Genomic DNA, 13,725 nt, shown 5'->3' with positions numbered 1-13,725 from the left:
CTATTAGAAAATGCCCCCCAGTCCCCAAAGCAAGTCCTCTTTTCTAAAAAAAAAAAAAAAAAAAGGTTTCATTGCTACTGGTGTGTTGACAACAAAAACATCATTACAGTGTATTTCACATTCAATCACCTTGGTTCTATTTTACTGTAGCATAGTTTTTGTTTGCAGTCCTTTATGCACCAAACAGTAACCTCTGTTTGGGCGCTTTTGCATTTTCAGTAATAGACAGTAGCAAGAAAACTCTTTTAACTGCAGAGATCCTTCCTCAATTCATTAAACATGAAATTGATATGTTGCTGGATGTGTTGTCGAGTGCTGCACTGATATTTTCTATTCAGATACGACTCATAAGACTTAAATAAACTCCCATTTGACTCAGTTTGGCAATTCATCGCTAAAATATTAACTGAAGTTGAACCCGGAGTCTGCCTTCAATTTTAAACACAATATTGATTCATTCATTTCAAAACATATGCAAAACTGTGGTCATATGGTATGGGAACTATTCAATGGTTATGGGTAAAGTAACCATCGGTGACAACTACACACCCACGCATTTTATTACAGAAGTAACATCAGACCAATAGTAACACATTTCCACAAAACAAAAAATTCCAACCTTTACATTTTTGCAGTTCAATTTGTAGTTGAATTAAAGATTAGATAAACAATGTCAGCCATAATCTAAAAAAAAAGCCTTTAACTGTATATAATCATGCTGGAATATAATTAGAATGTTTAAAGTTCATACTAAAATACCAAGAAAATGATGCTGATACATGTATATTTTTTTTTACACAATTAATATTGATATTTTTTTGCTCGATATGCTGACAAAGGAGAGTAAATAGTGCAGTCTAGCCATTTTCACACTCCACCTAACACAGAGCTAACTCTATTTTAGATTATTTTTAACCCAGGGCTGACTGAGCCCTGAGCCCTAAGCCCAGGACTAACTAATGATTCACATTGGCAGATTGTCATGAGGGCTAATACTGACTTTAGCCCCTGGCTGGATTAGCTCCATTCTGCTGCAGTGTTAGCTACGACTTTGCAGAGTTAACAGTAAAATTCTAGAACCTGGCCCTGGCTAACTCATGCAGTGTGAAAATGGGCTAAATGAACCCTTGGCCAAGAATGTGCAGTGCAAAATGCACTTATGATGGTGGCACTTTATGTTATAACCACTTTTGTTTTTGTTAGCATATCCATGCTATTGTTGTCTATTCATCTTTAACCTATAATACACTATGTTCCAAGGTCATGTGAGGTTTACAAATCCTATAGGCCAGTTTATTTACTTTTTTGGTTTACATATTAATTAATAGGTTTATGATGTATTATAGGTTGTGCACATTAAATGATAACCACACATTTTAGAGATAAAGACTGATGTAGCCTAGATTGCACTTTGCATGATTAATCATCTGGTGCTGTTTAATTTGTAGAACGCATGTCAGTCTATAACTTATAGTCAAATATTGATGATTTCATTAGAGGTGCTATTCAAATGGTTAAGTAAAATACAATAGCAGTGTAAATAGTTTTACATATCTACTCAGTAAAGGTAACTTATTAATATAATGTATTCTGCATACAGCATAATTCTGACATTAATGTTTTTCTGATGAAAATAATTGCAACCAGAGGCATTTCTTAAAAACACAATACGTTTCCTCTTTCACAAGGAAGCAAATACATTTCCACATGTGAAAAGGCATATCTGTTTTTAGTTTAATGATGAATTGTATTACCCAACATACAAGAAAAGCTATCCTTGAACTCTGGGTAAGGAATCCACATTCTTCATTTTATTGCTCAATGCATGTTGGTACAAGAATGTTCCCTCTCAGTGTTCAGTTGCCCATGTCAACTGTTCCAACAAATATCCAAAGCTATTATTTTCATAAATTCCCTTCAACGGAAAACACACATATTAAATCTGGTCATTGTGTGTGTCCAGGTTTTAAGCCAAAATCTATGCAGAAGTCTCTTATTCAAACCTTCCAACCACCCTTAATATAGCAATTGGCAATGCGTTAGGAAGCATAAATCATTAAAAATCAAAAATAAATAAATCAAGCAGTGTGCTGACTTTGACATTATTTTGTACACAGCACATGTTCATAATATGCTGTGGTCTTGTGTCTTGATTGTGGCACGCACGGAACAGAAGTCAATTATCTCTCCCAGCATGGAAAGGAGCTTCTTCTCCATGTCTGCGTCAAGCAGGGATGTGATCAGAAAACACAAAAAGAGCAGGAAAAAAAACAGCAAATAAGGAGTTAAGGATGGGGGGAAACAGTTATCTTCCATTAAAAATGAATAGCGTTGTTCGAAACAGCCGAAATCCTGAAAAACCTGTAAAATGCCATTATTCATCAAGCTGGAAGTGGGAGAATCCTCAGCTTTTGTTTGGGGATGAAAAGGACTCATGCCGTTTTTCCAGGGTAATTGGGGTTGTCTGTCTTGGGTGGTCACAGCCATCTGTGATACCAGCAATAACACTTCACCTCATCTCTTTCTATGTTTATTCACCAGCGGGCTTGTAACTGTAGATGATATCAAAAGTGTATTGTGTTAGCACAATGTGGTACAATTCATGTTAGTTAGGATAAGTTGAATAAGGATTTAGGATGCAGATTGTTGATGGGATACGGTTAACTGGCTCAACACTCAATCCTCTCTCCATGCTTTTCTATGTTGGCAGAGCCGTTCAGAGTCACTAAATGGGAAGAGGACCTTCATGCAAATGACCTGATGTGAATAGGAAGTGGCTCAGTGTGCCTCTTGTTTTTAGACACACAAACAAGAGTGTAGTTCTTTTGTGAGGGTGTTTTTGAGATGGATGGGATGGCTTGATGAAACAAGGAGGTGCATGTGTAGCCGGAAACTGCAAGTGAAAAGAGTGGTTATTTAGGAGAGGAGCTAATTGAGAGTGGTTGGGAGAGAGAGTGGGTACACTATATGAGGAGGAGCAGCTGCTGGGCCAAGTTGGGGACTATGTGCAAAGCATGGTAAAACATGATAAAAGTAACAGAGTTTACTGTTCATAAGTTATTTTCAAGACCATTCACTTTTCAAATTTTTCACTTTTCCAGTCTTTATTAATGCCTTGAGTGTGTACAAACTAGTGGGCTACTCTTTGAGTGTAAATCCAAATTTTATATATTTGACTGTATATTTTGCTGATCCCATAAAATGAAAAAGCATCTAAGTTGGAGAAATAGCCACATTTTCGAGGTAGTGAGGGATCTTGAAATGAGAGGCTCAAGAAAATTTACATCATTCATAAATTATATAGCCACCATTGGGGACATGTTCACTGTCAACGGTTGACAAAAACTGACAGGATTTCACATCCAGCTCTTTCTATGAAGTGGCTCTGTGAAAGAGAGCCATGCTACTTCATTCATTTGCTGGACGCTCCCACTCGTCCTCCTGTATGTGAAAAGCATTGCAGGCGGGCAGCAGAGCAGAAGTAAGATGTGTTTTGTTAGTTGTCTGAAGCCCTGGGGACCGGAACCACATAAGCTCCCCATACTATGCCCTGGATTGAGAAAAATAAATCCATTTGTTTCTGACAAACATTTTGTCATTAAAAATATGAGATAGAAAAACAGACTGTGCTGTGTGTGTGCCTTCTTCTAAAGCAGCTATTGTTTGGATGTCAGCATCATTAGTTCATTGGGATATATTCTGCAAGCTAATGCTTCTGGTCTAATTCACACTGGAAGCGACACACCCGCTTTTCCAATTCAGGGCCCAGTTGGAAGGGGCAGACAGTTGCGAGGTAGCATGGCTACTGACATCACTGGGAATGGACACAGCTTATGTCCGCCAAGGCCATGTATCAACAAGTGCAAATTTACCATATGATCCTGATTATTCGGAGTTCACAGGCGAGACAAATATCAGGGTGCTCAGTGCTTTGGCAAACCAATGGAAGCTGTTAACTTCAATTGACTGACTCCAGGGAGGATATGAGGGACTCAAGAGACTGCCAATTTTCACTTAAAACCCACAGAGGAAAGAGAACAGGGAGGACAGGAAGCTGAATGAGTTTGTGAACTTAAGTGCTGGACTTGTGCTTCCTTGTCCTCTGAAAATCTATAATGCTTTGACCCAATGAAGTAGCTCCACAGGTCGATCCTCCACAGAGATTTCCTCCTTTGGCTGACAAAACCTTTTACTCTCTGCTGTAGAGAGAATTTTTAATGGCCTACTATGTAATTGAATGGATCTGAGCCAAATGCACATAAAACAACTTTTAGTTACTGTTTTTTTGGTACCAGCCGAGGGCGACCTTGCTGTATGTTTCCAATGGAAAGAAGACAAAGAATAGCATCTAGTTTAGGTAGTGAAAAAACAAATAAACACAAACAAAAAGTGGCATTTTTTCCTTACCCTATTTCGTAAGGTGACATAAGCCCCGCCAAATACCTCTGACTTGGCTCCAAGGTTCTGCCTCCTCTTGTAATTTGTAACTTTGGCAAAGTGAGACAAGCACCTTTGGATCAGAGGCCTGGCCTCTTAGAGATAAGACACAGCTGCAAGAGGGAGAGCGAAGCCAGGGTGGCAAAAAATAAATTACACAAAAGAAGGGATGAAATTAAAAATCAAGGAGTCAGAGGTCTTCTGAGCTGACGCTTGAGATTAGCCAGATACCAAGTGAGAAGAAAGGACTGTTGTCTTCCAGACACCGCACATCAATTACAGTCTTCTCCTCAGTTGAAGGAAGGCATGTGTAAGAATCCCATGGATGATGGATTATTCTGGGGCAATCTTTTAAGTCTTGTTTGTTATTCCAGGATGTGATGGCTTTGGTTAAGGTGATAAGAAAACATGGAAGTACTACTGTGCTGAAAACATCCCTTAGCACCATTTGTGGATAGAACTGCAATCAGTCTTCATGCCATGATAATGCCACTGGATTAAAGGTTTGAAATTTTGAAATTCTTAACAAGGCAAAAGAGCGCACAATACAGTTTAATGCTGCCCGCAACAGCCTGCAGCAATTATGAACGTATAGTCTTTTTTCTTGTGATCGGTTGGAGTGGTGTTTTTCTGTGTTCCTTTGACTTTGTTTTGACTGCTTGTCTTAGTGAAAGACCATCATTTGGAGGTTTCTCATCATCTGTTTGATATTAGTGGTGAGGAACACATGGCCATTCAAAGGCAGAGCCCTGTGTGACATCATTGACCACAAAGCAAAGCGGGGATCGTCAAGACCCCAGTCTGAGGACTCTGAACACTACCTGACTGCCTCCCCCCCTTGCATCTGTATTGTCCAACTAATGTCCCAGTCTGGGTCTCTGTTTCTGATGCTTGTTTGGGGTTTTGCTAAACTCTGTGCTGTCTCTTGTGCACAGACAATAGGAGATGTGAGAGGCCTTTGTTGCATTTTCAGTGTCACAATATTCAAAATTGAAGGTAGATCACAGTAAATTGATAGAACTGTGTAATTTATGAAGTTGTTCTCTTGTGGTTACTATGATGATGTAAAGACTGCTTTACACTGGCAAGTCGCAGCAAACTTTTGATGAGAAACTGATGTGTTATGAACTGAATTCCCCAACCAAACACCAGTGTACAGACACAAGCAATATATACGATCTCACTGAAAAGGTTAAAAAATGTCCATTACAGAAACTGTAAATAACTTCAGATTCACAGATAGCAAAGTGAAAGTTCTGGCTATATATATAGGCAGACAAGACATTAGCCTGGGGAGTAATGACGCCCAATTTGGCCCGCACACCTGTTTATGTTGGACTGGGGCAGTAAGCGGTGCTCGTAAAATATGAGCGAGGTTAATACTTATGCGGTGACGCCCTCAGGCCCCACAGCTACAGTAAGGACAGCATCAGCAGTCTGAGATGATGGGATGGGTCTAACCCCAGGCACTGCTGTGTGTGTGTGTGTGTGTCTGTGTCCATATGTGCGTGAGTGTGTAACACAGTCATGCATTCTCAGATTTGAAGAACATTACGCATTCATTTGTGTGTTTGTGTGTGTGTCTGTTCACTTTGCCTTGTGTTTCTGTCTGCATGCCATTTCTTCTTCTTTCTATGAATGTGTGTATGTTTGTGTCTGCTAGCCTGCCCCTGCCTGTGTGAGACAGAGAGATCCCTTTGAGAATTGGGTTTCTACGTGGAGACATTTGGCGGAGAGAGTTCGAGGACAGCCCACACGCGCTTTGTGCTGCTCAGTGTCCAGTGGTTGGCTAGGCCACGGCTTCTCCTTGAGGTTATTTTTCTCCTCACGTTTTGTTTTCATGAAGTGAGGTTGGGGTTCTAAAAGCAGACTCCACCTAGGGAAAACTACGAGACCCTTAAGAGCCCTTTTCTTAGCACATCAATTGAGACTTCACCCCTCACCCTCCGTGAGATGTAGCAGAAGTAGAAGACAAATGTTCTGGAAGAACCAAATTACCATCTTTGCAATGATGTATTCCATGGCCTGCTTCTTATACTGTATACTGAAGTATTTCCAAAGACAGACCATACAAATTAACAGCCAATTGCAGTGTCAATTAATACTCAGTAGCTCAGTAGCACATTTTTCTGAAACTTTTTGTGAAACTGGTTGAATTTTGCATTTCATTTGAATGGCGGAAATCAGACTTGAACTTGCTAAAATTGTCTTGTATTGACTTGTCTTGTATCGAGTCCAAACCATAGAAATCTAGAAAGGCACCAAGTGCCATACTCCGAATGATCTGTTCTGAATTGATAAAACAACATCAATGTGCTACACAGCTGAGACCACAGAACTTGATACTCCACAGCTGACATTTGGAAAATATTTGCATTTTCAATGTTTTGGTTAACTCATGCAGCACGCAAAACGTTGTCAACAAGTTCAAGAAATTAGTGAAATTATTTGCCTGCTTTGAGAAACTGAAGTTCACTGACAAGTCTTTTGATTAAGCATATATCTATAGTTACAGTTGGTGTTTGACTTTTGCGTCATTAGATTAGTTCACTTGGTGAACTACTTCTGTTAAAATCAACAAGTTTTAGCACCAGCAACAAGATGGCTACTTCTATTCTTTTGCTCCGCTACACAGTGCCACTGTCCAGGAATAGACAACCCCAGTATACAGCCACTGCCAGTGAGATTCAATGCCAGTGCATCATCCTTCCCTGTCTAGCCTGTGGAAAGACCAGTGGTGGAGGTGAGGACTGCTGAGGAGGCTCCATGATGTGGGTCACATACATGGAAAGTTCTGCTGAATCCTTTGCTTTTCCATGGGGATGGAAGGTCACCGGAACAACACACAAACAGCTCCAGTTCAGCATGTGGCTACCGCACTGAAGAAACACTGGGCCCTGTTGTTCAAACAAATTATCTTACCATCTTTCATGGCTGATCCTTCAGGACAAGTCAACTTTTTTTTTCCGTTGTGCCAAACCTGTCTTGTCTCAGCTGATGGTGAGCAGCATGGTGACAAAGTTTGCTTAACGCAAGTGAACTTGTCCATCTCCTCCTCAGAGGGTTGATGGCTAACTCAGTCTGTCAGCAGAGCGCACCGCACGGAAAGCAACATCAGAGAGACTGGTTGCCCAGCGCTTGTATATTTCTGTCTCCATCTGTGTCACTGGCTGGAAGTGGGCTAGCGTACATGCCTTTGAATATGTAGGGCATTGGACACCAGCTCCGTGTGGTTTGGGAGAAGTTAAAGGATGGTTGGGGCTTTAATCCGCCAGCCCTCCTCCCAGTTTTTCCCCTCTTTTTCTTGTCTGTGTGGGTCCCATTCCCCCCCCTCCCCCAGCTCCCCATCCCACCACCACTACCACACAAGCCCGTCAGCACCCCAGCTCCTAAAGACCCTCAGTCCCCCCTCCCGCCCCCCGCCTCCACACCAACTGGTCCTTTCCTAGCCGCAGTCCTGACGTCCTAATGGCTGATGGATGCACCGAGGTCACACTGATGATCTAGAGAAGTCCTTTGGTCCATCACCGGGCCTTTGATCAACATACTTAACCCTTTCTTCCTAAGAACCCCCCTCGGTGGATGAGAATGCAGGGGGATTGAGTTACACAGTGCTGGGGAGCAGGCAGGCTGACATCCTTTGGTAACACATGTCTTTGTTTAAGGCAAAGCTCTGGCACTGACAGTCCTCTTCCAAGCTCCTCTCTTTCTCTTCATACTCCACCCTGGTTACCAGGGAGAAGATCTGGAGGGGAGATCCAGCCTACAGCCTATGGGACAACCTGCTGTTTTTTATCAAATTACCCCTCTGGTTACCAAGTCAACCATGCGGTTAACAATAAGAACATGGTTTATCAACTTCATTGATTCATCTACCATAAAATTAGGAAACATGGGGAGAAATTCCAAAAAACTTTTAAAATACATAGGTTATCATTCTTTTGCCTGAGAAGAACTTAAAGTGCATTTCTTTCATGATTTTACATCTTACTACACTATTATATCTCATTCTAAAACTATTGCATGTCACAACTTTCACAACTGTTGCAAAACCAGTTTTATGATCCTGATTCCACTTGACAACTGCATAATCAGGAACAAGGTGGATTCTCACTATATTTGGAGCATGTGTTTTTAAGTTTCTGTCTGTAATGTGAGCTAGTAATCATTTTATTCACGGCACAGGTGTCAACCTGTTGCTCAAAATAGCAACCACACTGTCACTGGAACAACACAACATTTTCAACAAAGGAAATTTGTTGCACAAAGTTGTGTGCTGCTACCACAAAGTAATTGCATTCAACATTGCTGCATGGAAACGGGGTACAGGTTTTGTTTAACCAAAACGTGATGTTTATAAGTAGTTCAGCTGAAATGTGCGATGTTCTAAAGCCATTCTAAGAATGACTCATGTTTGTTTAACCAATTAACTTCTGTGGGTGGGAGATTATAACACAACTATAAAGTGCCACATGTGTTGTAAATCTAAGTAAGGGAATAAAAGAGTGAAATGGATCATTATATGGTGTTAATCAGCTCCTTAGCTTTGAGTTCAGTAAACACAACAAATCAAATTTATGTTTTGTGGATTAGCAAAATAAAATCTTTATGTTATGTTTTGGAGGATTAGCAAAATAAAATCTTTACTTTGAGTTTGCCAAGTGATGACTGTCAACAGCCATTTGCCATATGAAATGAAATTTGGTTTGAAAGAATAGTTACACAGTATGTTCATTTCAGGATCACCTTACCAGTAGTTGGATATGTTCTATCAATTAGCGGGCTTGGGCCGAAAGCAGGGGAAAAATTAATATGTTTCTAATTTTGAGTATCTCATGGTTTCTACATATGTACATCCTCTTTCCAAAGAAAACTTCTGCCCTTACATTTCTCTGGTTTATTGAGCTGAATTGCAATAAAATGTAATCCACAAATACATAAACGCATTAGACCTCATTGGGAAGTGCTATTAGGTCTCTCTCAGAGCGGCAGTAAAATCCATTTTTAACTCCTGCCAGTTCGCTGGCCTGCTACTTACAGTTGCACCTCTCATCACCCGGGCCATTAAAGACTACTGCTTGCACCATGTGGAGGAAAAGTGATGGGGCACGCAGACACCGAGGCCTCTCCTGTCCTGTCATGTCCCAACTGTCTGCTTGGCTTTCTGCAGACTTTTCCCATGCTCCCAGGTTGGTGAAGCAACAGCAGCTGTCAGACGGTGGTTGTAGGCAGGGCGTGGTGCCTGACCAGTGGGTCTGACCAGACACTCGTGCTTGCCTGGCTGAGCCATGGGCAAAGAGACTTGACCCCAAAGCCCGTCTCAGTCTACCGGTTGACGTGCTGTGGTTGTCAGTGTCCATGACAGCATGGATGGAACTGACTTGGACTTCCTGGGTGTGCTTGCCGCATCAGGGTTGGCTAATTCTGACATGAGATGTCTGGTCTTCTTTCACAAGTGTATTCATCCTTCTTTGATTAAGCTCTTAAAAGTTGGCTGAATAACCTTACTACTAAACAAGCTGTGATTTGTGACCCATGGTAATCCAGTTCTTGGGTCATCTCCCTTCTTTTTTCTTTCCTAAAATATTCTACTTTAAGTTCCCTACAGGGATCTTTAGATTTGGCCAAAGAATAAATAGCCTACACAGCTTGAAGTAGAGTTGGTTTGAGAGGAATATGAGTGATGACTGTCACTATGGCAACCTCCCCATGTTTTCAGTTTGAAGCTGACATCCCAATAAGTCCTGTTGTACTGATATGTGGGGATAGTAAATGTTATAAATGTATGAGGTGAGTTATTAGGAAGTCTGTTAATTACAGGGGTGGGACAGGATATAAATCTCTCAGATTAGAGGCTGGATGTATAAGCAAAACAAACTGCAAGCTCAACACTTGGTACGTTAGAGGCCCAGTGATGGCAGTGTTGGAGAACCACGACGTTAAGACATAGTCAAGCTGAGTCTGCATGAAATTCAAGTTGAGGACTACAGATTCATCAAATAGGTAGAGGTTGGCCATATCTGGTGAAGCAATATAATGAATTCCATATTTCCCCTGTGATATTGAAATACTGACATATGTTGTATAACTTCATACCCAAGAAGAAGATTAAAATGTAGTTTTCTTTGCCGTCATCAGAAAGTGGTGATGTGGTGACCAGTATTTTGAGACACACAAGCTTTCAGCTCTACTTAGTATTTGACAAGATACAGGCTGTAACTGCAATATTATTGCATTACACGTTGGTGACATCTGCCATGGCTACTACTATGTCTCCTACCTTACAACCTGACCCATAACTATAATGAGGTGCTGTTGTGCGGCTTTCTAAGCCCTACAAACCACTGCAGTCACTCATTAGACTTAGACTTGTACTAACTTCACTGAAGTGTGTGTGTATGTGTGTGTGTGTGTGTGTGTGTAGGTGTGTGTGTGTATGCGTGGGAGTGTATTTTTGCATATGTACGTGTATTCATGTATGCCTGTGCTGGAAGCAGTTTTCTTACTTCCTCTGTAATAGCATAAGGCAAGATGGGGGCCTATGGAAAGGTGACAAACGGGTCACAACAGAGGCGGAATAAAGCAGCAGTGGCACACAAACAAACACAAACATTCCTGCTTGGTGAGAGCGGGCAAGTCTGGGGAATGAGAACGGGTCAGGAGGGAGGCTGATAGCCAGAGCCGGAGAGACAGGTCTAAGAGGTTGGAGCATTCACACACAATGGGCCATGAGAGGCTCCTTTCTCCCCTGTGGCAGGCCCTTTCACAGGTTCCCCCTCCCCGGCCCTGAAAAGGACCCCATTGCTACGGCGGGAAGACACATGCGTCCCCACGGTCCTGTCACTCTACTTTCCTTTCCCATCATTCCTCAACAGCTGTTACTGGATGGCGTTGTGTCATTATTTGGTCCCCTGCCTGTGTGAAGAACTCGGTGATGTAAGGGTTGTTGTGGTGGCTTGCTAACATTTGGTTTCAAATATGTTGCATGTAAGTTATTTGACGGTTTGGCTGTTGACATGCATTGGTTAAAGTAATTTGGTTGCTCACAGAAAAAAGATGTTGCCAATGAAACTGAAGAGTTAAGTACATTTTTCAAAAATGACGTATTTTTTTCAATGCTGCAGTTTCAACATTGCAGGAATGGTTTCCTTTAACCATAATATAATGTTGCTGGCACAAAACGTTTGAAAGAGATATTTCCTAATTATGACTGGGGAACATAATCTGTGATCAGATATCAAATGAAACCAACGTGGCATGTTTTCGTGTGGAGAGTGAAACTCCGCTCTGCAATTTTGGCGAAGCAATGAGATGTCTCAGACACTCACTGACACTCGCTCTGACTCGAAAAGACAAGGCATCATCTACCACAGTAGCTCTGACATTTTCTGGGCTTTGGATAAACAGGTGCACCACCACGACCCTCATGGAAACAGTCTTATGTCTATAACTAACCCACTATCAATCCCAATCCACATAAAGACCGTGTGGATTGTGCAGGGGGACAGTGGTAGATATATCACGTGAAAAACTGATATAGCATACTGTGATGGTCCTGTGCCAGAAGAGATTTAGGAGAGCCATGTGTGGTCGTAGTGGTGAGGGGAGGCCTCACAATGTTGGCAGCCATGGTTTGCCTTCTGACAGCACGTGTGCTATACTCCACCAGATGCCGTTTCCACTCTTGTTTGTTTTACACAATTACAGATCTCAGTGTCTGTGTGCATACATTATAACCAGATTGCAGTAACCTTTTGGTATGCTGTGTGAATTCGATTTTTTTTTCTTTAAATTCAACAAAAATGTATAGACTGCAAATTGTATAAATGTCCAAGTGTACTTGAATAATTCTTTTCAAAAGTACATCCAATATGTGACAATGCAAAGTCATGCTATTGTCTAACTCATTGGGCATGATTCCAGGATTTGTCCATCATGGCAACCATGCAGAAAGCAGAAAATTGCCCTTGTTAGTGCAGATGAGATTTTGCTTAGTCTACCTTTGAGCTCAGTTCAGACCCAGCAGCCACCACAGACCTTTTGAATTGTCTGATTAAATATCGCAAATGTCACAGCTTAACTATTCAACTGAAGATTGTCCAGCCATGCAATTTACATTTGGGCACTCTGCTTGCTGCTTGCGGAATGCTTTTAGTGGTCAATGTAATTAGTCGCTGCATAAACACTTTAAATTTGTTATGAGGATTTGAGTTATTAAAGCAGCATACCAGTTCCTTTTTTCATATTCTGCCTATTTTGGTGGCTTTGTTGTTGTTGACTTTCTTGCTAGCTCTGTTTTGTGAATGGTGATTCTACAGCATCATCTTCTGTACAACTAGTACTCTGAGTATTTCTGTCTGACAAACAAATGTGTTTCATCGCAGTGGGAAATGAGCTGTAACATTGCTGACAAAAAAGGATTGAGGATTTGTAACTGATTGCGTCGTCAAAGAAAAAGGAAAGAGTTTTTCAAAAAACAACACAGTTACTAAGCTGACACAAAACAAACGTCTGTGGACTAAATGGAAGAGTTTGTGTCATGTTTAAAGAGGACACTTACCAATTACAGAGCAATTTCTTTAGTAACAAACACTATTCAATTGATGAGATCTTCAAGGCATCTTTGCCAATCTGATCTGTCAGCCCAATTGCCATCACATCACCCTCTACAAAATGGCTACCAGAACTCAACAGATCATTACCATGGTGATAACTCACTCATTCAGCTGCATCTGCGAACTAAGACAAAATACCTCCCAACCTTTCATTCCATCGCTGTGGTAGAAAGGTCATTGCTAATGGTGAAACCAGGACCCTAAGATTTCCCTGCCTGTTCCCATAAGTGGCCGTGCCAGTCATAAGGCCTGGGTCACGACAGCCATTCTAGTCAGCGGTCACCATGGTCCAGTTGTTAATGATTGAGTATGTTCCTTCTGCCGACACTAAGTGGTGAGTCAGGTCAAACGGCCATTCAGTGGAATTCCATCTCGGACATTCCAATGGTGCTATTCCCCAAGGTTCACATCAGGAAGAGGGCGAGGGAAAAATGGTCGAACAATGTGATCCGGAATCTGGGAGGGCGTCCGTCACTGCTCGTTCACAGCTCCTGAGATATGAGTTAAACATGCGGAATGTTAATCTGTCAATGTGTGGTCATGGTGCCTTTTTTGTAAGCGGTTGTGATTTGAATCACGAGGCCCTGTGGTTGTGCCTGGGCCCTCTACGCCCATCAGGCGTGATTAGAGGTAACCAGTTCTGACACCCTGATGGCCATGAGAGGCATCCCTG

The sequence above is a fragment of the Centroberyx affinis genome, unplaced genomic scaffold (genome assembly GCF_046629955.1).
Source record: "Centroberyx affinis isolate AG114_WGS23_722 - 3 ecotype Tasmania unplaced genomic scaffold, CSIRO-AGI_Caff_v1 ptg001013l_1, whole genome shotgun sequence".
Lineage (NCBI taxonomy): Eukaryota > Metazoa > Chordata > Actinopteri > Beryciformes > Berycidae > Centroberyx > Centroberyx affinis.
This window is presented reverse-complemented; position numbering follows the sequence as displayed.